The 27,164-nt window shown below is 44.6% G+C and overlaps 1 long non-coding RNA gene across 4 annotated transcripts in view; it reads right to left on the bottom strand.

Moving 5' to 3' along the window:
- Positions 1-27,164, bottom strand: part of LOC148055002 (uncharacterized) — a 220,624-nt gene that overhangs the window by 192,108 nt on the left and 1,352 nt on the right. For 2 of the 4 annotated variants that reach the window (XR_015706102.1, XR_015706106.1), the window contains exon 1: positions 3,528-3,621. The exons of 1 other annotated variant lie outside the window; for it this stretch is intronic. This is a non-coding gene — a long non-coding RNA (uncharacterized LOC148055002). Of the gene's footprint in view, positions 1-3,495; positions 3,622-27,164 lie in introns of those variants that run through there. One more of the 4 variants, XR_015706103.1, reaches the window with a different exon arrangement.

Below are 27,164 nucleotides of genomic sequence, written 5' to 3'. Positions count from 1 at the left end.
CTGTCTCAGCAATCATGAGATGGGGGCTAGGAAGAAAGAACTGGTAACACCTACCCATGCCATACCACAGACCTTTACAGACTTCGGACAAAGTCCCCTGAAGAGAGCTGACAGCTACCAAAAGCTGCTTTTGAACTGTGCTGGAGGTCAAAAGTCTTATAGTCCAGGGGCATGAGCTATGCTGTCTACCCTGGGAGCAGAACTCGCATGAAAACCAGTCACTGACTGCCTTTCCTCAACTGGCAGCCACCAGTTTCACTCCACTCAAAGTCCAGAGTTCACACTAGCATGCAAACAGTATAGTGAAGCAATACAGTTAGACCACAAACGAACTCAAAGTTAATGCGATATTATAGATACAACCATTACCTTATTTCTCCTCTGCATACAGCTCACAGAACTCACCGCAAAAAAACAGTCACAGGCAACTTCATGCTAGAACCATTTCCATCAAGACTCTTTGCTCAACCACTCTATGTTCTGAAGGGGCAGCAAAGACAGTGTTTTAGTTTTCATCATGGTAACACATATCAATAATGATGCATCAAGCTAAACACACACAGCCACTTATCAGAACATAGCTATTGCTTCACAGCTCAGCATGAGCAATTTTATTAGTGGAGATAGCACTGCAATATTAGTTTCCTCATCAAGTTGAGACCCTAGATCTGACAGCATCATTTGCTAACTTCACTGCCAAGGCACAAAGTTTGCCAACAAGGCCTCCATCAAAGTTTGCATACAGTACTTCTGTTTGGGAGACATGGTAATGGCTTCATTATACATCAGCCAAACTGGCTAGAGTATGGACAGGTAGCTGGTAGTACAGACAATTGATGTCAGGGAAGAAAGGTGAGAACCATAAGGGTAATGTTAGAAACTGCTCGCCTAATTTATTCCCTGCTGTGGCAATTGCTCCTGCAAATTGGCTGCTCAAACAGAATAAGCAACTTTATCAATATGCTTTTGCAAGATCTTGATGAGCTATGATTGTCTTCCCTCGCCCCACCAGTCACTTCTAAGGCACCCCTTAACAAAATACCCAAACCCCTCACTCAGGGTCCTGTTTTGTCAGGGTGCATTGGCACATCAGACAATATTGTACCATAACTGATTGCAGCAGCAGCTGAAGGTGCAGTCCAGCATACTTCAGTGCCAAGGACAAAAGTCAAAAAATGAACCCTTAACAGCTTTTCGGCTGGAGTTTCTAACTGAAAGTTTCAAGGGCGACAAAATTTGGCTGCTGCTGGGCTAATAACAGCCAATCACGGGAGTGGGTGCAAGGGTCCAAGCCAGTGCCTTTAAGCCTAGGGCTAGGCATAAACCAGCAGCTCAGAAAGGGAAGACTCCAGATCTTATTGCTCCCAGCCCCGTGTTATTCCAGCTCCTGGGCCCTGCCCACCTCACCACCATGTCCCTCCCATAAAGCAGTGGCTGGACACTCCTTAGCAACAAACTAAATGACTGAAGGCCTTTACAGTTGCAGATGAAGAGGTACTAGAATATTGCTTTATTGCTGGCCTACCCCAGAGCACATATGCGTAATAGAAAAAAAAATGGGAAGGAAGCACCTTTTCTTTTCTGCCCCAGCCCAGCTCAAGTCCCCTCTATGCTAACAAACATCCACTGCTCAGCCCTGCTCCTGTTCTCTGACAGGCATCCCAGTAACCATTCTGTGCAGAACACCCCCACAGGGGCATGAGGATGCCACAAAGGGCACTGAGGGGCCTTGTATTTGTTTAATGAACTGAACAATCCATATCACTGGATTAAACAGTCCCTTTCCATGTTAAGCAGCTTCCCCCATCCACTGCCCTTTGCCTGACTGGACTTTATTCATTGGTCTGTTTTTAAAGACATTCTGCAAGCCAGACTTAATTTATGAACAAAAATCCACCATCTACTTGATTCCTTGTTTTTTTGCTTTTAAAAGCTCCTTACTATGAGAGCCCAGCTAGCAGATTTACAGGAGCACTTAGTGTTGCTGCACGTATTACACACATACTTACGCTGCATTTCCACCTTTCTTCCCTGCCTGCTGCTGGAGATGGAGTTTCGCTCTTTCTTTTACAGCTACTGCTATTCCCCTTCTAGCCTGTCCTGTCAGTGCCTGACAAAATGATCTCAAACCCTCTCACAATCTGAAGGATTTAGCATATCGTAATGGTTGTGATGTTATTATTCTTCTCAATCTATTGAAGGAATAGCTAGATAAATGTACTAGCAGAGAAGAAAAATAGAAACAAAGACCATAGAAGAAATGCAGCTTCCCTTCTCTTGGAAAGGACATGAACACAGTGGTGACAGGGAAGGTTGGCAAGGGCTTGTGGTACATGAGGCTATAATGCTATTTGCTTGCAGCTCAGACCCACAATAAAAATAAACCCTTCCATTCACAGGCCTATCTGAGTCAAACCAGTAGCATCCGCGTCTGACTAGGGTTAATCTTAGGGCTATTCTGAGAAGTGTAACCCCAACTAAGCACTCACACTGGCGACAAAGCAGGCTGGAGGGCAGCAGCAAGAACCAGCCATTTGTGTAGACTTCCCTGTAGCACAGTAACGGGTTGTGTCACCACTCCACAGGCTGCTCAGTGCAGGAGCAGGTGAAGCCAGTTACAAACTGGCATAATCTCTCCAAATCCTGTAGTCCAGCCATTGCCTAGCTCCCTGCTGCCACCTTATTTTCACAGCAGAGGTGGTTAATGTATAGCTACTGTGCTTGTGTCTTCATCTCCAACAAGAAAGAGTCCTTCCTCGACCTCTGTGGGTTTCCCACCCTAGGATCTTGCCTGATGAGGAACAACCTCTGGGAGATGATACCACCAGCACATGGGAGCCCCTGCCATAGTAAACTCAGGGCCTTGCTCCCACAGCTCCTTCATCTCAGATGGAATGCGACAGCAAGGACTCATCAGTTGGTGCTGAAGCAAGAAGAGTTGAGGCTAGGGAAGGAAGTACTGTTTCATAGGTGCCCAAATATGACAAGGCTCCTGAAAGCATCCCATGTGATGAATTCTCCCTGGAGCTCTAAGATGGCAAGCACACCTGATTAATGATATCACTATGAGTAATGCCACTGGGACTGAAACAAGCTGTATATCCCAAGCCTCACAGCAATGTCCTAGGCATGAGCATCCAACAGAATCCATGGTGACGCAGGCTGAACTAAAGTTACATTTATAGCCAAGTTTCCGCGAAAATATACTCATGCTCCATGGCCCCACACTGCCAGTTTCCTCAATTAGACAGAGAGGGATACGTCTGAAATAAATTCCGTTCATACAACTTTCATGAAACAAGCCAGAGAAATGAGGCTGTATTAGTGCCCCACAGAGTAGGCTTTGCACTGCCCACCATGGGCACAGAGAAACAGATCATTTCTCCTTTATAGTAACTTTTTTACATATTTGAAAGCTGCTATCATGCCCATCCTGTCTTCTCTTCTCTATACTAAACCACCACATTTTACTCAATCCTCCCTCACAGGTCATACTTGCCAGCCCTCCGAGCATTCCTGTAGCTCACCCCCATTAGTCAGCTCTGTCCCGATCCGGATGCAGTGCAGCAGCCGAGACCCCCAGAAGTGCTAACTAGAATGGAATGATAACCTTGTGTCTCCTGCAGAATCCACTTCTGGCCAGCATCTGCACCACCCACCTGGCTGACTCACCGGGCATGTGATCTGCTTTAACCCCACTGCTCCCCTGCTGCTCTGTCACTTGTTCCCCTTCTGGCAATTCAGCACTTTCCCCTGTTCAATTGGCCTATATTTTCTCCTAGAGTATCCTCCAGTTTATCAGAACTATTTTGAATTCTGACCCTCTCCCTGATGTATTTGCTGCTGCTCTGCAATTCACCTGTTCTCTCTACACACTTTCCAGTCCATCACCAAGGCTACTGATGAAAACATTGGCTAACATCAGCCCTCCAGAACTGATATGATACTTTTACAGGAAACTGTTGATGATTGCTCTCAGGCACAAACCATTTCTGCATACCTCTGCATAGTTTTGTTTGGACGATATTTCTAACACCAGCTCATGAAAATGTAACGGAAAACATAAGACACTGAATTCAAAAAGCTACAAATACCTGACTGCCCTCCCTAGTGCAGAAGGCCTGCTACCCCACAAGGAAGGAGACTAGATGGGTCTGACATGGTCCACTCTTGATAAACCTATGTTAGCTATTACCTATCTCTTCTTCCTCTTTTAAAAACTTGCAAGGAGCTTGTTCGAGCAGGAAGCAGTTTTCTTGCCTTTTTTCTGTCTATGTTATGAATTCTCAGGGCTCAGACTAGCCTCCAGGGCCGCTTTATGTATAGGCACTACTGGAACATAAATAACCATCCCAATAATAAAAATGTGGGTTGGTTTGAACTTGGTACACTAGTTAGCTTGCCTGGAAAAAAGACAGAGACTTTTGGAGGAAATGTGCCAATAACTGGACTTTCAAGTTGTTAAAAAGTTAAAAAAAAAAAAACCTGTTCTTTAATTTAGGGCCAGTGTGACCTGGCAATTAGTCATAGGACAGGCTCCAGCTCAATTAAGACAAACAGCCCAGTGTAATGGAAATAGTAATGTGACCAACAGGAGCAAGCTGAGTTATAGTCTCAATTTTCTCCATGCCTGATGGATTTGAAATAAGTTCAAAGAGGGTCAAGTGGTTGACTTTTCATTTGCTGATCTCACACAAAGTTTTTCTATCCACTTCTCTCTCCTTGTGAACTCTCTGGGCTTGTCATCATTGTTCTGACTCCCAGGGCCAAAGTCCCCCCTGAGCTGTGTCTATGCTGTAAGGCGGCCCAAAATTGAATCTTAGGGAGGGTGACCCGCAAACTTTCTAAGCGCAGTCCAAGGACTGTCATTTCCCGTTCTCTCTGCAGGTTACCTTCTGCCTGGTGTTTCTCAGACTTTTCCCTTTCACATTAATCAGCTCAGACTCAGAAAGGGAGCAAAAAGCAAAGCCCAGTCCTTCCTGATAGTCTTTGCGACTCTGTCCTCTGACTACCCGGCACAACATAAAATGGACCACAAAACAGGGTCTGAGGCCATCTCAGTACACCCAAGAATGCAAGGGAGGTTTGGGATACATTTGCCTCCTGCTCTCAAGCCTTCCTCTGTAACTTTGAGGCGCGGCCAATCACACCTTTGTCAAACGCCGGCTGGAAAAATGCTGCAGTCTCCTGTTTCATAAGAAGCTGAAAGCTTTGTGTGCCATTCCTTGCTGGAGAACATTCAATTACATGCAATGCCTCTTTTCATTAATGACAGAAAGAACCAGCCAAAGTGATATGAGAAAGCCAGCATAAGTGCCATTTCAAAACCTCTGTCCCTGGAAACAGTCCCTTTTTACCTCCCAGATCAATGCAGCGCCTTCCATATTTGTGCAAGGCAACATTGCCACCCAGCGGCTGCCAGCTCTGAGCCCAAGGCCCACCCTCCCGCACCTCTGGGGCAGATCCCTTCTATTTCCATCTGCTCCAAGCCAGGAATGGAGTAGAAATCGCAATGGCTGTCCATTACTGCAGGGCTGAGTGTAGAGTAGTTGGGCTTTAGCACAGACAGCTGTTATTGCAATAACATTGTGTTCTCCATCAAGGCTTACTTTTGTTGCCTTCTCAGTATCTCTGAAGTGACACAATTTAATTTGGGGAAGCATTATAAAGCAACAATGCAAAGGGATCTCTTGACATACACAGTAGCATAGCAAAGGCTAATTTTGCAAGTGCATGTTTCAGCAATCCAGATTGCACTTGCTAAGTGTCACAGGCAATTAACCCTTTTAGCAGCTTGACCTTCCCCTTGCCTTTGACATGCTCATTGCAGCAGTTCACAGGCAGCCCATCCCCTGCACAGCTCTCCTGCAGCAGCAAAGGTCTCCACAGCTTCCATACAGATCTTCAGACTCCTACTGTGGCATCATATGGCTTATCTTTTGATTTTAATTGTTTGCTGAACAACCTTTTCCCCGGTTTTAGATCTGAATTCTTTGGTTCACAAGGTAGGAATTTGTGAAATTGGCCCTCTGATCTCTGTCTTATTAGCTCTGCTGCTAACACCAGTGAATCACAAAGCTTTATTTCTACAGAATCAAGGAGTTATCTGTTTATCCAGGGTCTCAATGGCAAGCAGGTTGCAGCCTTTAAGTCCACACCTAAAGGATGCTTAACCTTAAAGGAAGTAACCATTTCCTTCTCATTCTTTCCAAGATTCCTAAAGACTGCCAAACCTGAGGCACTGCCTTCCTCTGCATTGGACTCACAGAAATGCCATCTTGATTTTACATAGGGCCAACCAGAATTTTGGTTATGTTTTAGAGAGCATCAATCACAGCAGTATTTATAGCTTCAAATGGAGAGTGCTGTCATCATTTTATACCAGGTCTGAATCAACTGGATCAACCAGATGCTCTCTAGGATATTACATGAGAATTTTATGTTACTCAGCTGGCTTGTTGGTCACACAGGAGACAGATCTTAAAAAGCAATGATGATAGGCCTCAAAGCTATTTTGGGAAAATTGGACCAGAAGATGTCTCAGTTATTTGGGCCAGAATACCAGGTTGCTCCTTGATCAGACAGAACACGAAGCAGTAGCTGGACAGCAGAATTACACAAGCTTAGAAGAGAACGAGGGACCCATTTTTACAATGAGGGCAGTCAGCCAGTGGAACAGGCTTCCCAAAATATTAAGTGGAAGGTTCTGTTGCTGCTGAGATCCTGGAGTCGGGGTCCTGGGCACCTTCTTGGAAGACACCTGCACTGAGATCAGAGCAGGGCTCAGCAGATCTAACACTATGGCCTATGTGAGACAGAACAGCCTAGACAACATAACAGTCCTTTCAGACATTAAAATTGATTAATCTTTGCTGGTAGTTACTTTTGCTGTTTCTTTTTAATCATTTTGTTCCATTATTCCTCTTTAAAACCTTGCTCCCCTGGCCTGTGACTCATCAGGAGCAGCTCTTCTCCTTCATTAGTGCCTTCCCTTTTCCAGTGTCAGTGAAGTCTTCCATTCCTGGCACTCCTGTAAATATATGTTCTTTTTCTACCCAGATGTTCAGGCAAAAGCCCTTAAAATTCAGAAGTCAGCCACAATGAGATACTGTTCCAGTACACACTTTGACTTTTCAGGCTCAGCTTATTCCTTTACTATAGAACACTGCTAAGACTTGGCCCAAAGGCTCAGAGCTGCAAAAGCCAAGAACTTCTTTATAGAGCGTGATCATCAACAGCAACTTATCTCAACCCCATGTAATCTACACAGAGGGACTCTCAACTCCTAAGCAGTTCTTTTCAAATGGGCTAGAACTAACACACAGTTCAGAAGGTTCTACCCAAAGGATGTACAAAGCCTGGCTTCACCCTAAACTGATTTCAGATATCCGGTTGCAGCTTGTGATGTTTTGTGTAGTGAAACCCTTAGGAACAGATTCTTGGCTTGTCTCAGACTTGACAAAATTCTTTGCCCTAGGATGATGCACATGTTCCTGGTGCATGAAGCTCTGAGGCTCCAGCAAAGGCTTACTCCATTGTATTTTCCCCTCACTACCTCCAGTTCACTCTTACTTATTTTAATCTCTTCCCAAGCATCTTGCCATCAAGAACTAGGAGAGTCGGAGAAGCTGGGTGTGGAGAGCAAAGCCGGCTTTCCTGCAGCTTGGAACAATCTAGCCAACTCCAAGCGCCCAGCACAACAACAAAAAAGGAAAGATTTTCCAACAGGTGTTTAATGCCTGTTCCTGCATGTAACAGTACTGGCTGGCAGCAGAGGCAGGTGTTCCTGGCTCCTCCACAGCTTCAGTTTGTAGTGACTTCCAGAGAACTCCCTCCTTTCCTCTCCCCTCTTTGGTCATCTCAGGCAACCATCACAAGACCTAGCCATACACCAACCAGCAAACTCACAGGGTCTCCAGTTAATACCATGGCTGATGAAGCTGGACCAGGCAGAGACCACCACAGATACTGGGCACAGGCAAGACCTTCCCTCACACTTACTGTTCTGCACAGGGGCATTAAAGAAACACAGGGAAGAGTGTTTGGCAAAGCCCATGCCACACAACACAGATGTGCTGCTGTGGGCATTTAGCTAAAAGCCAGCTGTGAACTGCTCTCTCTGGCCTGGACTCACTTGTCATCCCCTAGCATGAATGCTGCATTTGTTGAGGCAGAGCTGCCTCTTTGTCCTTAGCACAACAGGTTCTTTGTCCACAAGTGTCAGGCTCTCAGGTGCTGCTGCTCTGACATAGCAATAGAGCATGCTGAAAAATCAGTCAACATTAACACTGAAATCCCTGATGTCTCTTTTCATCAAGGAAGTCTGCTCCTCACAGGTGCTGATACCACCCCATGGATAAGGTTTCTCTCCCTCCTCCCTGCAATGAGGATGTGCACTTGGCAGACAGCTCTCAATATCTAGGCTGGGACACAGTCATCCCTGAAAAGTATCTTTCAGTTTAAATCCCTATCACTAGCCAAGAGCTGTATTTTTTAATAAAGTGGCTCTGAGATGAATGCAAAGTGGAGGTCAGCAAGAGACAAGTCCACCACAGATGAGCATCAGTTATCTTTCTGCAAGTTTGGCCCGAGAACTCATCCCAGCCACAAGCAAGGAGGTTTTCGTGCTGCTACTGCAAACACACAGAGCCAGAGCACCCTTCCCCTGGAAGAAATCAAGCCCAAACACAGTATTCCTGCCACATACAATGACACCTATTTCCTAGCGCTCAGTTTGCATATTCTCACCTAAGAGATTTTTGTCTGACCTCCCTTCTGATGACAGTGCTCTTGTCGCTGGCTTTTCTTTTGCCTCTAGCTGAACACACTGAAGGGCCTATGGAGAATTCTAATACAGCCCTGGACATCCCTTCACCCCTCTTGCTGCATAGCAGCACAACTGCATAGCAGCCTTGGCTTTTTAGCCTCTTTCCTACTTGGTTTCCCACATGACAGCTATCATCTCCACCCTGTTCCAGCCTCTAGTGGCATTGAGGTTGTGCTGTCTAGAAGACAACTGCAAAGGCTACCAAAGAAATATCTCTTTAATCCCTCTCTCTCAGAACTGAGATACCTCAAATTAATAATAAATCCCCTCTTCCTATTTCTCTTTCAAAGCAGAGTAAACTTTAAGATGTTTATTTATAACATCTACTACAGGCATCTGCCTGTCTGAAATATCCAGTTATGTAACACATGCCCTTCTGTACAACTTTGCAGTATGTGAAAAGGAAGCTCAAAGAGTTCCAGCTCATGCAGTTTCAGCCAGTAGAAGCTCCCACACATGGTGGAATCTGTTCATGTCTTATCAGTAGCCAGCAAACATCACAGTAGCCAGAGACATCTTAGCATCAGGCAATAGCTTGGAAATTCATATGAAAACTGTTCCTCCCACATACTCCATGCAAAGCATAAGACAGACATTTCAACTGCCCAATTTCCTTAGTTGCAAAGCATGTTGTCCCACAAGGCTTTAAAAATAAAAGAAATGGTTAAATGTCCTACCCCCATAGAGAGCTCTGTGCTGGGCAGCAGCCCTCCAAAGTGGGCAAAAAGTCAACTCTCTCATGCACACACAGAGCATCTTCACGAACAGGTGAAGAAGGGTTGTGGATTGTTTTGATCAAGACAGCAATTTTCCTGATGCCATTCAATTACAATATAAAATTAGCCACATTAGGCCAAGAGTCTCAGAAGCTATTAATTCTTGAGAAAAAGATAATGAATCTAATAAAATCAGATTTTTCTGTTCCCAGAAGGCCAGTGAGTTATACACAAGGTATAGACTGCCATGGTCCCATTTAATTGCATCATGTAGGCCTGGGGCTGATAGCAAGTAGTTTGTCTAGGCGATTGCTAGTGGAAAATATTTTATTTGTTCATACAACATTGTTTTTGTACTAGCCACTAGACAAGCATTTGTAATGGCGAGGCAATCACAAAGAAAGAACTTCACATGAAGGTCCCCGAGACTAAGATTTATCTTGAAACCAGAATGAGCTCAACCATTTGCAGACTCAAACTCCCATCTGCCTGCTATCACAGCATTTGAAGAATAGTTAAAACTCACCAACAGAGCTGAGCCTTGTATGTGGGTATGCCTAGCGCTGACAAGCATGTGAAGGCCATGCAGGAAGACTCCCAGGCTGCAGCCCTACTCAGAGGTACAACTAGCAGGAACACTAGCACTGAGGATCATGTAGCAGGCAGAGATAGAGACTCGAGCTCTCTACAGAGCTGTGGGAGCTGTCCCAACATCATGTCCCTCCTGAGTGTTTGTCATCTCAGTTTTCTTCTCTGAAATAAGCAGGACAAGAACCAGCAAGAAGGAATGTCCTGAGGCAAGCATACAGTACAAACCAGTTCCTGTCACTATTGGCCTTGGATCGAAGTGAATTTCATTTGTCCCCACCCACAGGGGCTGCAAAGGTTTAAAAGACAGAAGTGCACTGAATTCTGCAGCTAGGAGAGACAGGAGCACCACTGTCAAGATGTTTAATTCTTCACACATTCCTGCTTGCTTTGTCCTCAGCTCTGGCATCAAAACTTCCTTTTGCCCTGAGGAGGAGGAGGAAAAAAGCCTATGTCTGAGAATTTCAATTCAGGAGCTGCTTTTTTAAATGTTTCCTGCCAAAACCCTTCTACCTGATAGATTTTACAATGTCACAGATGATGCTGCATACTGAGTTCCCAGGGCTTTATCTGTGAACCACTGAATATTGGTTTAAAAAAATGAAGACGTTAAAGTGGCCCACTTATAAAAATCAATTCAATGTCAGCACATGATGCTGTCTCATCTCTCCTGGAAGAGATTCCCTCTTCTGACTTCCTCCAGAGTCCTCTGTATCCCAAAAGGTCCTTTTCTATTTAGATAACAGCACTTTCTTGATGCAGGTGGAGGCTTCTATTAAGCTATCTGCTCATTTACTGAGATTTGAAGGGTTGAACAGAAATGACCATGGATGACAGGAGACAGGATGAAGCCATTTCTGACTCCTGAGAAACAACATGAAATGAGTCCTTCCAACCCTTCCACCCAGGGAATGACTGCTGCCATGGTGGAGACCTGGAGGCTTATACAGCCCGGAGTATGTGCTGAGCACATGCAGAAAAGGGGCTGAAATGTTTCCATTTTCCAAAACAGGGAAGTGAAAAGCTGAGACTTAGTTTTAATGACATTCTCCAAGATTGAGGTTTTCCAATAATAATTTTAAGAAGTTATGTGAAAAAAAATCCTACCAAAAATTTCATTTTCATCCAGAAGTCAGTTTTTATCCCTGAAGTATCTCAGTAAAATGCCTTTTACCAGCATCACCCAGGGGTGAGAAAGCTTCTGTACCTTCCCTACTTCACAAATTGGCTCTTTAAACACAGGCTAGTCCCCTAGACATTGTTTCCCATATGCTGCAAACAGATGCTCTCTTGAAGGCTCAAGAATTTGTTTTGGGGAGAAATTTTCCTTCAGGAAAAAGGACTGAAGTCCCCGTTCCACTCTTATTTACCTCCTTATGCTATGAAAAACACATGCAGCAGTGCCATGTGAATGTGAAGTCTGCAAGGGGTGCCCATGTGCTTTTCAGGCTCACCCCTGGACCACCCATTGTTGGTAGTCTGCAAAATGGCTGACAAGGGGTTAATATCAAACAACCACCCATCTGCTAAGCTGATTCACACTGATTTCAAAGAAAAGCTGCGTCAACAAAGGCTAGTGCCAAATGAAAGATTTTCCTTTTCGTAACAATATGAGTGCCTAATTAACAATCAATAATCCCAATAAAAATTGACATTAAAGTCCATAAGGGGCACTGTGCCAATAGCTGATCATTTGTGCTAATGAAGCAAGAAAGCCTCACTCGAAGACAGAAGCACATGAGCCAGTTCAGACTGAGATGATACAACTTGAACAGTCACCCAGAGACCAGATGGACACTAACCTGGGGCTTCCTTTACCACCAATGACTCAAAACACTTGCAGTTTCATACACACACTTTCACTCTCTGCAGCCTTCACAAGTTCAGTATAAAGGTAGCAATGTGAAACTTCGGGGCACACTTTACAGTTAGCCTGAGCTCGTGGTCCCTTCTGGACTTGAAAATGGAAGAGTGTTAGGCCACAAGTCCAACCATGGGAGGCTCAGATGCTACAGAAACAATGGTGCCCTGGGTTAGCTCAGCCATCACTGATAATGCAAGTAGCTCATAGAGCTGTTCCAGCCTCAGCATGTTCGCACACAACCCATGGGAGACAAGACCACCCCAGTTCTCAGAGAGGCCCCAAGTACAAAACTGAACAGATAGCAGCAAAGAGCTGCACCCTTCCCTGCTACATCTCAAAACTGAATAAGTTGTCTGTCCACTGCTAAATGAAGCTCCTCAGAGTTCAGTTACCAGCCCTCCTTTATGAGCCAGCCTGCTTGCAGGGGAAGCAGAAGCCTAGGAAACACTTAATCAGCTTGCAGCTTATGTCTTGAAAATGCAAACAGAGGAAGCAAGGGGATAACAGACAATAGTTAAGGCACTGTCAGTGCCAGTTCCTTGCTCTCTAGCCTGGAACAGAAACATGCAAGAGCCATGATGCAGCAAGCAGAGGGACCTGACAGAATATTTGTGAGGATTGGCCATAAGTTCTTGGCGACTGTGATTGTCTTTTAGTTCAATGTAACACTTGGTGCATCAGGGCCTTGGAACACTCCTGCACTAAAAATAGTCGTCATCATTTTCCATAAGCAGATCACTGCATCTTACCGACTTAAAAAACGCAGCAATTATGGCAATGGCTCCCTTGGCTCCATTTTAACCTAGTCACCAATCTTTCTGCAGCAAAGTGACAGACACCTCAGCTCCTCACAGCAAGAACATCCTGTGATTTCTCAAAGCCTTCTTTCAGGGACAGACATCAGATCTCACAGGAACTCAAAAGGCACTTTTCTGCACTGCCTTCTCTGCTGCAAACTCAGAAGCACATTTCTTCCTTAGCTGTATCAGGGAAGAGCACGTTTTTCCTGCCTGCCAACACCCTGAAGTTCACATTGAGATGCCATCCATTACAGACAGCCTACAGCTAGGAATAAAGCAGGCAACCAGAGGGAAACCGCAACAAAGGCCTGGCACAGCCCCATGGCCCTGGCTCCATCTGCCTTTTGGTTTTAACAGCAAAGGTTTTGGAAGGGCTTGTCTGTCACAGAGGTACACTAAGACTAATGGAAACTAAGGACAAAGTCAAACAACTTTATTGCACAAAACAACCAAAACCACACAACAGAAGCCAAGAGAAACAGGGGCAAGCCGAAATCAATCAACACTCCGATAGCATTTAACACGTAACACGTTCGAGGTGTCAGTACACAGCAATACACATTACAAGGATGATCCAAAGTGCGCACACACACACACTCACTCACTCACAAAGGGGGGAAACTCTCTCCCTCCCGTGGGTACCCAGAGGGTGCAATCGCTCACTCAAGGACATCCAGAAGAAAATCACTCACCCGCAGGAGGGGAGGGCGCTCGGTCCCGGGAAGTTTCCTCAGGCGACGTCCCAACGCGAGGGGAGAGGTTCCGCGCACGGACCCGCTGCTCCGAGAAGACCGCCCCGAGGGGCCTCCGGCGGCGGCCCACGTACCCCCGGGGTCGGGCCGGAGCCGTGGCCACCACCGGCCATGATCCAGAAGCTTCTCCGAACCAAGGCGCCCCATTGGCCGCGGACCCCCATTGGCCGCGGACCCCCATTGGCCGCGGACCCCCATTGGCCGCGGACCCCCATTGGCCGCGGACCCCCATTGGCCGCGGACCCCCATTGGCCGCGGACCCCCATTGGCCGCGGACCCCCATTGGCCGGCGCCCGAGAGGCCCCGCCCCTCCTGCTGCCCCTGCCGAGGGGCACAAAAGGCGCGAAAATGAGGCGCGAAAAGCCGGTGATCGCCATCTTGAAAGCTCCGATCTGTCGGATCCTGCCACGGGGGAGCGTACCTGTCACACTGTCTCAAACCTCTGCAGAAACCATGGCCGCACCAAGAATTTGCAAGCAGTGAAACTGGTGGAGTGGCTTCATTCCCCTGAAGGAACAGACTAGAGGCAGCTTCTGTCAGGGCTACAGGGATGGAAAGAAGGTTTACACTCCAACCTTGGCAGCCTGAAGGCTCAGTTTTCCCCCCTTGAGATACAGCTCCTATTTGGGCCTAGGCAGGGATTGATCACTTGAGTCCTCTTCCCTATAGAAACAGGGCCTACTCCTTCTACCCGCTCCTCTCTATTGCTACCTTACCTTGCTCAGGTAGATTAAACCACAGGGCCAGCACCTAAGAGGACTGACAGCCTCCTTCTCCCAATAGAACAGCCATTTGTAACCAACTTGGTTGGCAGCAGCCCCTCTTGAATCCAGACTTCATACCAAGCACAAGAAAGAATTGGGGCTCTGTGTCAGGTTATTCATACCAGCGCAAGGCACTCGCATGGAGCCTGCACTACTGAACTCTTGAGCGTGGTCAGCTGTGTAAATAGACTGTTACATGTCTAGTGCAAGAAAACAGCAAAGGAAAAAACAAATACTCATGCCTCTAACCAAAACCTCTGACACACCCAAGCTAACTTTACAATTTGAAGCAACCATCAAGTTTGGAGTCAGTTTTGTTTCCTCAGAGGTCTGTTAATTCCTTACATGGCATCTGTGTCAGGGAAACCAGTAGTTATGGGATGGGAACTTGTGCCAGAGCAAAACAAATTTGATTGGAATGAGAAAACCAAAGGAAAGGGCAAGCAGCTGGCTTCAGTTAGGGCCTTTTTAGAAAAAATCTGCCAAGGGATTCAAAGGAGAATGGCAAGCTCCCTTGACCACAGACAAGCCCAAGTGGAGACACTAGTTTATATTATTTAGAGATGTGGGATTTGCCCACATGTCGGCACACACGGAGTACAGTTTGCCCCTTGCAGATGCTGCAGGCACAGAGAGCCATATCAGATGCCTCTGTGGGACAAACCCCTCATGGGAGGGGGGTACTGGGCTGGCAGGATCTCAGATCCCCAGGAGACAGGGCTAGGAGATATTACCAAGGTCAGCTAGACCATCATCATGCCCCCAGACTAAAAAGAAAGATCATCTGGGATAGAAATGGAAAAAGGCACAAGGACTAGAAGTTCCTGCAGTTCCTTTTGATACCATCTGTGCTTGCCTTGGTTTCACTGGGCCTGAGCACTGAATATCCCGGGACACCAGAGAGGGGGAACTCACACTTGCCACTCCTCTAACCAGGTTTTAGTGTGGCAGACTCTCCTGCCCTGGGATGCCACCATTGCAGCATGGCTGCACATGGCACTGTTGACTGATCATTTCAGCAGCTTTGTGATAGGAACATGAAGGCTTGTGTGAATGGAGCATAGCTGGGGGAGTCTGGAAGCTCCAGAAAGCACAAGCAGCAGCAATAGTGCGCTGAGACTGGCAGGTGTCAGTGGCAGCCTGATTAACCTCACATGAGGATCCAGCAAACACTCATGTGCAGCTTCCCAGGTTGCCCACACTGGGGAACAAACTACAACCTAAAAGCAAAGACTAGCTTACCCTCTAGGCTTTATGAAGGAGGGGAATGCTGTTATCCTTCCCATACAGATGGGGAAACTGATAGTCTGAGTGAGGAAGTCCCCTCAATGACTTTGCCAATTGAAGCTGGGAATTAAGCCCAGGTTTCCTGATCTGGCAACCATATCCGTTTTACCTACTTGCTCATCCTGCTTCTCAGCCACAGCCAGAGCCTGCACCTCTCTGCTGCTAGCAATAACTGGTTTCCCAGGAGCCCTGGTAGCATCTAACTGGAGAATGGTGCATAACTGTCACAGACACTGTCTTGGACACTGACAGCCTCTTTGCAAGGTTCAGACATCTGGAGAGACATTTGTTGAAATGCTTGGGCCCAGGGCGGAAAAGAGAAAGTACAAGGAAATAAGGGTAGTGAGTGCACACTAAGCCCCTTTCCTCCTGCTGGGGGGGTAGGAGGGAAGGTGGGAGAGGGACAAAGGCATCACAAAGGAAAATGATTCATTAAGAGGTAACAGGATTTATTTACCTCCAGCAGCATAAAACAGTGCAGCAATAAGGACTGTATTTAACTTCACACCCTAGCCAACCTCCATGGGATTCCTGAGGTTAATGCTTCCATTTAAATGGAAATTGAGTGCCAAATTATTAGCACCTGTTTGCAAAAAAGGCCCCAACAAATTATAAAGATCTTTGTCAGTACTGTACAGTTCCCAGCAAGTGTTCCAGTTACTGCATCTCAACAGACTTAAGTGAAGGTCAGTCCCAGCCAGCAGAAGGACTGCTCTCCAACAAGCTGAACATCTCTGCATGAGTAGTGTCCCCAGGAAATTTCACCTGAGCATGGAGGATAAATTCTGAAGGAAGAAGCCGGTTCAGAGAGATGAGGTCAGCCCCTAAGCTGGGTAGACAATAAGTCAGCCAAGAGAAATGGGTTATATGCAAGTAGGAACAAGCCAAACTGAAAAGACTCTTAAAGCAGTTTAGTGGTGCCTAGAAGGAAAAAAGTCTGAGTTGAGATTATTACACTAAAAAAGTTCTTACAGCAAAAGAGACAGATGAAAAATTGACAGTTTACACAGATTGATTAGATACCCAGCTACCTCTGATGGAGCCATACATCTAATATTGCAGGAGAAGTGGATTCTGGCTGGCCATAAAACTGTGTCAGAGCCGCTGACTGTCCGCAGGCTGGATCCAACCAACACTGCTTATATTAACCCAGCTGGCAAGGCCTGATTGCAACCTGTCAAACTCAGTGGGTTTCTCATACTTTCCCATGTTGCAGCAAAGAGTATAACCAAAGATGATATTGGCCCAAAGCTTTTCTTCAAATTCTTTTGAAATAAATCTGATTAGAAAGTAGAAAGAATCATAACCCCACATAACACTGATACTTTGTATCAAAATAACGCAGAAGAAATAGGTGGTTTGTTTTTCTACTTGGACCTGAAATTCAGTAGTTGAATACTATGAAAATTCAAAATCAGCAATAGGATGCAAGTATTTCTCACATCATACAGCCAATGGAAAATCCATTCATTAAAAACCCCAGGCAATTCATTTAAATTTAGCAATCATTTACACATAAAGAGAGTTAATTTTACAGAGAGGAAACAAATAATTCAATATGTATTATAGCCATGTTTCACCTGTCTTTAAAGACTCCCCAAAATCTTCAGTAGGTAAATCTGGAGGGACTATTATCCCATGTTAAACCTTAGTGAACTGAGGCAAAATTTTTAAGGAATTGTGCAGGGGGTAGCAAGAACCATGTCTATGACACTAACTCACAAATCTTTTTATAAGGAATGGTATAAAAACCTAATTTGACAGTTTACTTTTAAGTCATCTAAAATCAAGCTATTAAAGCCTTGCTTTAAAGAACACCCTAAGGACACATAATTAGCTAATAAGTTCAAAGAAAACATTTTTCTCAAGTACAAGCCAGAAACGTTAAGAAAGCAGTGGGTCCAGGGTTCCTTCTGTTTGTTAGGCCCTATTAAAACCACACTTCGTCTGTTCCACCAGGTGAAAGCTTTGCCCAACATTAATCAAGTTGCTCATTGCAAGCAAATGACATCCCAGAATTAGTCATTTGTCTTTTTAGAAACTCAGTCTGAAGACCTGTGAGATTCTTGCAAATGTGGTTCCTAGTTAATTTTATTCCTCATAATGAGAGGTCTTTGCATATTGCTTTGGACTTCTGTTGTTTCTCACTGTTCACAAGGAGCATCTCTGCTACTCAGAGCCACAGTGGGCACTCGAGCCATGTGGTAGGGTTAACTCTTTAGCAACCTAAACTTTTATTGACAAGAGCTGACACTTGAGACAATTACTGGCATGTTGGACCTTTCAGCAGGAGGGAGAGCGTGCTACAGCAATTTTTTCCAGCCATCTCGTGTACAAGAAGGAACACCATATCTAACCACATACACAGACCCCAAATGTGCAAACAGCTGGGAGCCTTCCTGACTTGGAGGAGAAATACAAGCCAAACTTAAGCTCCCTAGCTGGCTTACATTCATCTTGCCTGTCACCTTCCCAGCAAGTCACTGGTTTGTGGTACCGATTTCTTCCCTGAGGAGTTTACAGCTACAGCAGTCTGAAATAGGGACAAAAGGAAAGCTTTTAACCACAGTTTACTGACCAGAAACTGAGGCACAGATTGATTTAAGTGATTTGCCCAAGCTTGAATAAGCATCCCTGGTGGTGATACGTGCTACATACAAGGTCAGGGCTGGTGCTCAGCCTCCTGCCGTAGCTTCTTCACCACCTTCTCTCCTGAGCACAAGAGGCTAAGCCTTGCACTGCAGCCTGAAGATAGGCCACCTTCAGGAGCTGTGGCCTTAGGGGAAAGCATCATCTGAGAACTTGATCCTCCACAACCTTAAATCCTGTCTGCAACTCCGCCAGCTAAGAACAAAGGGAAAGCATGCAAAAAACAGCAACAATGCCTCCTGTTCAGAATATGCTTGCAGCTTCCAGAGACCCTGTGTGCATGAGAGAAGTTTCAGGATGGAATCAACCAACATGTCCCTAAAGCCATCACACAAATCTTCTCTTGACTCTGGCCTCAAGCTTCCCTCTTAACCTGTTTTTGTCAAAGTGCTGAGTGAAGGGGGAAACACCCTGGGTTTTGCCAACAGAGAGGACCAAAAATACACCAGTGACTGAATGGAAGAGGAATTTGGGTGGAGAAGGAGCCTTAAAAGGGAGACACTTGGAAGTGCTACTGCCTGGAGAAGAGTATAAGAGACTTAGATAATTTTAGAAATATTTACAGCTTCACTGCCTTGCTGCAGAAAAAAGCTCATGCTGCCATGTTTAATTTATTTCAGACTTGGAAGAATAAATCTCATTAAGAGCTAGTGCTTTCTTTTCACAAGGAGAAAGCATGTGTTCACACTTAAGATAATTGCAAACATCCATGGCTTTAAAAATAAACCCTTCTGCATCAGCACGAGCTCCGAATCCATGCCTGCAAGCGGCTCCAGTTTGAGCAACCCTACAAGGATGCTGTTAAAGGCAGCAAGAGGGGCCCAAACTTAGCACCGAGTGGGGGCAGAGGGGAAGCAATCCTCTTAAAGGGAGAAATTGCTCCCTGTAAGCATGAGCACTACTCTGAAGCAGAAACTATAAAGCATGTTGACACCACCCGTTAAAAGCAGAACTACACATTGTTCTGTGCCTAGTTGTCACCTTTCACATTCAGCTCCCACCTCATTGAGCCCTCAGTCTTAAAAACCCTGTATATATACATCCCTACATCCTAGAAACACAAGCACTGCATAATCTTTTTCAAGATACTGCTTACCTGAAACTAAGGTTAATCCTCTACAGCTGCTATAAAGGGAGCATTAGATCAGGCCTGAAATTATTAGACTGTCAGTTCTAAAGAGAACGAAATCACTACACATTCAAAGTGTTGCACTCAGCATTGCTCTTCCCAAATCATTCTCATACCCTGTTCTTCCTGCTTGTCTGCCCCCATCTGTTTTCCTCTGGGGACTCTGCAGGCATTTGCAAAGGGTCTCTGTGCTACATGTGAGAATTAGTTGGTCAAAAGCATGGATTATTCTTCCAGGGTTTGTTAGCAATTTTGAAATGAAAGAAAAATTGAATGTATCCTGATCTGGAAATAAAAGATCAATTTTAAACTTGTCCAAAGAATCAGAAGGTAATGAAAAATCACTGTATCCTTTTTGTAAGCCATGTTTCTTTTGATCATTAACATTGTAGTTACCTTCCAGAAATAAAGTCACACAGAATTTTGAGACAAAGTAATTTGAAAAGGGAAAGTTAAACATGTTAATAATAAAATATTGACCATAACCATTGTGCTTTATTTAGGGATATACTTTTAGTCAGAATTTGTGTGTATGAACTTTATGTCTGGAAGTGTTTCAGTACCAAATATGCATCTCATAGGAAAAAAGTTGTTACTGATTCCTTCAGCTGAGCAGTATCCCAGAGAACCCAGATTATCCCTGCTAGAACTGCCTGCAAAGAGACTGAGGGAAAAATGGCACACCAGGAAGCAGCTGATTTAACAATGATCACTTTTTTGTTTGTGGGGCTTATATCTCACACGCCTCTGTTCTCTGTAAGCACAGCAAGATTATAACTTCATCTTAGGATTTGTTCCACTCCTTTTGCTTTCTCAGCCTTCACATTCCAAGTTTTTTTTCCCCAAATTACATAGAACAGAAGATGCAAAGAGAGCTGGGTGCCAGGTAGCACAGTGAATGCAGAGGCACTACCCTCTGATCTGTCACCTAAATGCGATATTCCTCCTTCAGAGTTCAGAATGCCCCTTTGATCATAGGTTTTACCTCCTGAAGAAAGCTGACTTGCCACTGATGACTGAAGGAGGCAATATGAAAAAGAACATGGAGTTTTTAACAAGATTTTTTTTTCTCTTGAGAAAGTTCTGTGTAGATCACCCATTGGTCTGATTCTAGGATCTTCAGCACTTGGAGCCATGATGGTCTGGTTTCAGCTGGGATAGAGTTAATTTTCTTCCTAGTAATGCGATATACCCAAAGCAAGTATGAGTTGCGCTGTTTTACCAACACACTTGGCTGTGTACTTCACACAAGTAACCCTGTAGCAGAGGTTGCCACATGACAGAAACTTAACAGAGAAGCTTTTGCAAGGAACCTTTTAGAGATGGAAAGCTTTCTCAAAATTGCATCAATGTTTGCAGCCCAACTATCACCCAAGTTCACTAAGCCTGTGATGTCTTTATTGAAATAACATCATTGTGTGAACATTTGCAACTTTGCCAGGGTGAATTATTTTTTTTGTCCTCCAGAGATCAGCGCTGGAAATCAGAACCATTGCTCTCTCAGACCTGCTTCTTGGCCAGATGATTAACCTCAACACTGGTATATAAACCCTAATTAGAAGAAGCATTAATAGAATATTTCAGTTGGAAGGGACCTATGACTATCATCTAGTCCAACTGCCTGACCAAGTTAAAGCATGTTAAAGGCATTATCCAAAGGCCTCAAAGTCTAATGGGCATGGGGCATCAACCACCTCTCTAGGGAGCCTGTTCCAGTGTTTGACCACCCTCTCAGTAAAGAAATGCTTCCTAACATCCAGTCTAAACCTCCCCAGCACAGCCTTGAACCATTCCCACACATCCTATCACTGGATCCCAGGGAGAAGAGATCCACACCTCCCTCTCCACTTCTCCTCCTACGGGAAGCTGTAGAGACTTGCTTTCTTGACTTACACCACAGTGGAATTGCTTGCTTCTATGCTTCTAAAAGGTGGTTCTTAAAGAATGACCACCATTCACAGACCAGTTTGGTGCTGCTTTCGCAATCCACAGGGCAATGTTCTTCTCCATGCTCTTCTGCCAATGCTACTTTAAGCCTCGAACACTAAATTAAGCAGCAATTAAATTTATTCTCCTTTACTGATTGCATCTGTTTCAAAATAGTTCTCAGTGCTGACTTATGAATAAGTATCCAAAACCACATCAACTTTTGCCAGCAGCTCTTGTGAAGCACCTGATTAGTCTCAGAAGCCAGTTGCATAATTTCTGTACTCAGCAGGTGCCATGAATCACTTTGCACTCTGGCTCCCAAAGAGTAAATGCTAAAAGAGCAAATCTCCTCTTTCCTATAAGATATGTTACCCACAAAAGGAAACATTACATTCACCATTAGGTCAAACTCATTAAACTAAATAGGACTAAATTTAAGTGGGATGAGTAAACTGGGTGTTATTAATGGTATTACTTTATGGTATGACTTTAATGATGCAGCAGCACCAACACAGCCTACATTACATTGGGTGCCATACAGCAATAGAGAAAAAGAGACAGTTCCTTCTCAAAAAATTAGTTATATTGCATAATCTCACAGAAGAAACTAGACCTCCTACTAAAAACAACCTCACACACCCCAGACTTAAATATTTTGAGACATGAGCAGGGAAGTCAAACTCCATTTAAAGAGTTCTGGCTACCAAAGTCCATTACTTGAGCTGGATGCTTTTCCCCCAGCAGAGAAGAAACTTGCCTCCTTAGCAGAAGTCTCTCACTTCAGAGAAGTCAGTCACAATTATAGTTGCAGTTAGTGTGAAACTGCAACTATGGCATAATTTGGTATACCCATGCTACTTTCAGTCCAATGTGAATAACAGCAACAAAGACAGTGTATCACATGCTGTGTTAGCAATCCAAGTATAACCTGTTCAGGGATCCAACTTGCACAGTCTCACTGCTCACCCACACCTATCCCTATGCTATTGCATCTGCACTGCCAGTATTACCCATGCTCACTACATTAAGCTCGTGTTCTACAAATATTTTCTTCTTCTGCACTAACATATCCCCAGTGATCTCATCTCTGCCCTAAATTATACTGAAGAAATGGAGGGCAATATTAAGCACAAGGCCACAAAGCATCCTTAAATACGCTGATACCTTCAGAGGCAGAGAAAACCCAAGTTTATTTTAATGAGATCATACTGCCTTTTTTTTTTTAACTGCACATTCACCTCCAAGGTATATATTTTACTGCTTAAACATGTGCAGTTCAAGCCATGGAAGTGTTTTCTATGGCTGGAGCCAAGAAACCATACCCATTTCACGGCTCTGTTCAAGATTTTTACTGCAGAGAAAGCCCCTGTCTACCCATATACATATAAAGGCCTCAGAACAACAGTCCAAAGCACAGATGTTGTCTTTACCAACAGAACTGAGGTAACAGAGAATGAGAAGGGAAACTTCATACACACACACAGAAGATACATCTCCTCAGATGATATGTAACTGAGAAGTTGATGTCTGCCTTGCTTTGAAGAGGGCTAACACATAATATTCACTGTGGCTTACGATGCCTCTAAAATTATTATGTAAACTGCATCTTAATGGAGAGCCTCAGTACAAGGAGAAATCACTCATGAACTCTCTGCAACACAGCTCTGGCAGCAGGAAAGTTCATTAGGAATGTGAATCTGTGGTGATGGGAGCAGGAGGGGGATAGGTTTCTTTTAAATATCCTCACTGCAAACCATTTAAAATGGAAAACAGTAACAGGAACCAGAATGCATCCAGACACATCTGTCTTGTGCTGTCCTAGCAAAATGAAGAGTTTAGAAATGCTTTTTTCTGGTCTTATTTTAATTTTTGTAGTTACTTCAGTTTGAGAGGACCTGAGGAGACAAGAATTTCCTGCCTTGGCAAGAGTCTGAGGAACCACTGCTTGAAGAGTCCTATCCCAACCTGGCATAAGAGCACACTGCACCAAGGCAACGTGGTGCCAGACACTTAAGTGCAGTTGGTTACTGATATCACTGACAGATAAACCAAGTCACCTGCGTAAATTGCTCCATGCACATGGCTTGTGAATGTCAGATGGGACAGACCATGACACAGAAACATTCCCATTACATTACATGAAGCAGCCTCATCCCCCTTCTCCAAACACCCCTGACAAACTTGTGACTGATGAGCCTCATAATTCTTCTGGCCTGCTTCTGTTTATCACTGCTTTAACTGTGCCTCCATTTGAACACTGAAGACAAAATCCTATATTCCCTTTAACCTGACATTGAGTGTTAAGCTTGTTTTTAATCATTATTCTGATCTTGATAGATTAGTACCTTGAGAAACATGGAAGCTAATCTTTGTTTTGAGGTCTATCCCCAACTTCATAAAGACAGTTTCAAGCTGTTTTTGTCCCCTTCCTACCTGGCAGGTAGTCCATATCTGCCAAAAACATCAAAAGAGTGACTGAAAGCTTTTCTCGTTTTTCTGTGCTAAGTGCTTCTCCAGCAATTCAAGTGCTTGCAAAAGAGAGATAATTACAAGCAGGGAGTATTCCAGGGAGGGAAAAGTGATGTGGTCAGGATTTTGCTTTGTATCCTTAACAGATCATCAAAACCAAGTAATTGCTAAGGAGAGAACTCTCCACATGATGCCACCTTCCAGCTTCAGTGAGAGCTACTTGTGTTTCACTGTGTTAAAGCAGCTGAATGTATTTATTTTTTAATGCTCCGGAACTCAGATCTCCTGGAATCACAACTAGCCACCCTGCAGACTCAAATCTCCTGGTCACTGATGGTGCCTCAGTGTAGATTTGACATCCTATTGCAACATCATTGAAGAGGTGAAAGCCACAGAAGCCTCAGTCTGAGGAGTGCAGCAAGGAGTTCAGCTGCACCATGCCAGAGTGGAATTAAGCCATGTACCCTGCACTTGCAAGTTGATCCCCCATTGCCTACCAAGCCAAAGGAAGGTTTTACTTCAAGCCCACTGTTGTGCCTACCTCTACATACCTGCACCCATGCATAAGCCATGAGTAATTTCACAGTAACCAACACAGTTTCATTAATGTGAAAGCGGCGTGAACCACCATCACTGTTTTTCTGCTTTCACTTACTGCCTCTCTAGCTCATAAAACACACTGCTCAAAAATGATGTGGTTTGATTTTTTTTTTTAACACTGCCAGGCCTATCTGATGGCCATACAGGGATTTTTGGTTTCTATTCCTCCCAAGTTTGCTCCTTTAAGTACATTACAGTTCTCGGAATATCTTCTTGCTGATTGCTTCTGCACATGTGAAAACATCTACACATTTTCCTTTCCTACTTGTCTGCCTGTTGATGGATCTGTCTCTCCTGCACAATAGAAAAACCCATTTGTGGTTTCCTTGACAAGAAAGGAAAGAGCTGAATTTAACCAGCCACCTATGTTGAGTCAAATACCAGCCTGCACCACCACAGGTTTCCCTAAGATGGTATCCATGCTTACTGCAGAAGACTTCAGAATAAGAAGTATTAAGGATAATTTTTCAGTCTGTTCTCCTCAAATAGGTAAACACACAGCCAAAGCAGCAAACCATTGCTCACAGGAACATCAGTATGGCCAAGGGAATGGGGTTATTGTCACCAAAGAACAGGCTAAAGCATGGAATTTTACATGAACTATGGTCCAGGACCCCACATGCCACCCGTTTCCTGGCAAGTCCATCCCAGTTATCCTATAATTCTTCACTGAACATGTCACTGGGTTGTCCCTGGCAAAGTCCTGCAGCCAGCTTGGCTCAATCCTCTGATATCAATGCAGGTAACAGATATCTGTCAAAGGCCTCAGGCAAAGGTTACCCAGTCATCCACGCACACTATACAGTGGCTGTGGATAAATTTGGCTGGGATGGCACAAACCTACAGCTATTTAACACAATAGCTGATTTAAATGAGAAACTGCATCTGAGGAAGAGGAGTATCCCTGTAGTTTTAACATCTCTTCAATTTTCACTTAGGCAAAATGCTTTTACTGTCTTGTGGTAAACCCCCAGACATGTAACACAATAAGGATAGCAAAAAAAGCAGGACCTGCGCATCACTCCCAGGTCAACTCATGGCAACTTCTGTGAACACAAACAAATGATGACCACCTACACCAGTGAGAGTTTGGCCCCCAGTTTCCCCACAACCCTACAAGACATTTCCAAGGTTCATTGCAAACCTTGGAAGTGACAGCAGCAACTAAGTTATTTGCATTTCTCAAGGTGCAGAACAAGCTTGATGCAGAGTCTGCACCACTGATCTTGGCTCTGAGAAGTGCTCGTACACAGCTATTTCCTCATTCCAGCAACTAGAGGCTCTGCTGCTTTGGCAAAGGAAGGTATCTCCACAGGCATGAATTTAAATATAAATGGAAAGCACTAGCAATTCCACATCATGGAAAAACTCAGTGTGCTCAAACAGATGGATTTTACAGCTTGAATTATTGCATTTCATTGTCTTGTGCTGGCAAAGTCCAAGCTTCTTTATGACACAAAAACAACCGTGGGTTGCTGACAGGCTGTTATTTTGCAAGAGAAAAGCAAGTGGGCAACAACAATGTGAGGCATTCTGTTCAACCCAGAGGACAATGCTCTAAGGTCAGCCTGGAGCCCAGACTAGTCAAAATGTTATATTTTGCTCGTGAGAGATGCTTTCAGTGACAAACTTAACATTTCCCCACAGGAAAAAATGAGAAGAAACCAACCAAATTCTGAAGAGAAAGCATAGTGTCACTTTTGTTTCAGCTTCAGGCAGTAGCTCTGTCACATTTTAGCACCTTACTCCCTTTCAATTCTTCCATGCATGGTTTTGGAGGACCTGGAACCCATCTTTCATGTTTCACACTCTCGCTCCTCATTAAGGTGGAAAAACAAGTTCCAAAGCATTTCAGAATACACCTCCAGCCTTGTTCTTGTTTATTCGCCCTTTGTTCTTCAGTGCAGAGGGTGCCTCATCTTTTTGCTCCTGCCACCTACCCTGGACAGGTGAACCAAGGTGAGTAAGCTTGAAACCAATGCAGTAACCATTTCCTGTGCTGGACTAGCTGCCTGGGGAGACTGCCAGACTTCCAAGAAACAGTTAGAGAAATACTTGTCAAGGGTGACCTGGGGAAAAGCTGTCCAGACCAGCAGGAAGGACTCAAAGCGCTCAATATGAAACAGACCCATTTTTATGGTACTTTCAGGCAAAAATTAACAAGAGACCCCCAAAACAGAAAAGAGCTGAGAGGGATATAAAAGCAACTGGCTTGTAATATCTTCAGCACAAGCTATCAGAGGCCTACATCCTGACCCTACCTGGGTTTTCACATCATGGAACACCAAAAAGTTTTGACAGCCTGCAAGCAGCTTTTCCTCCCCTCCCTGGTCCCCCTTGTCCTCCCTCTCTCCCACCTGCTCCCAGAGGGACAGGGGCAATCTTCAGTATACAACCAAGTGCCAGTACCTGGTAGCTGTTGTTTGCCCCTTCCTCCCTCCCCACAATACCACCAGCATGTTGGGCAGTGAGCAGGCTTCTTCCAGCAGACATGCTCCCAGTCCATGAACTAACAGATATAAATATTGCTGTTCTATGCCTGAGCAGCAGAGCCGTTCTTTGGGACAGTGCCAGCACTTCACATACTCCTTTTATTTATAGCTTCTGCAACAATTTGTCTTCCTAAAACTGCCACTGTATTATATCTATTATTTAATGTTTTGTCTCAATGATACTCTGTAATTTATACCAGGCCTTAATAACCCATTAAAAGCCTTGTGCTGTTACTTTCTTTGCCATTGTGCTTTTCAAGAGCATGAGTGGCAAATTTAGCCACAGCCTTGGAGGATC

The sequence above is a fragment of the Nipponia nippon genome, unplaced genomic scaffold (genome assembly GCF_047370975.1).
Source record: "Nipponia nippon isolate SJK-2023a ecotype South Korea unplaced genomic scaffold, ASM4737097v1 scaffold_28, whole genome shotgun sequence".
Classification (NCBI taxonomy): Eukaryota; Metazoa; Chordata; class Aves; order Pelecaniformes; family Threskiornithidae; genus Nipponia; species Nipponia nippon.
This window is presented reverse-complemented; position numbering and strand designations above follow the sequence as displayed.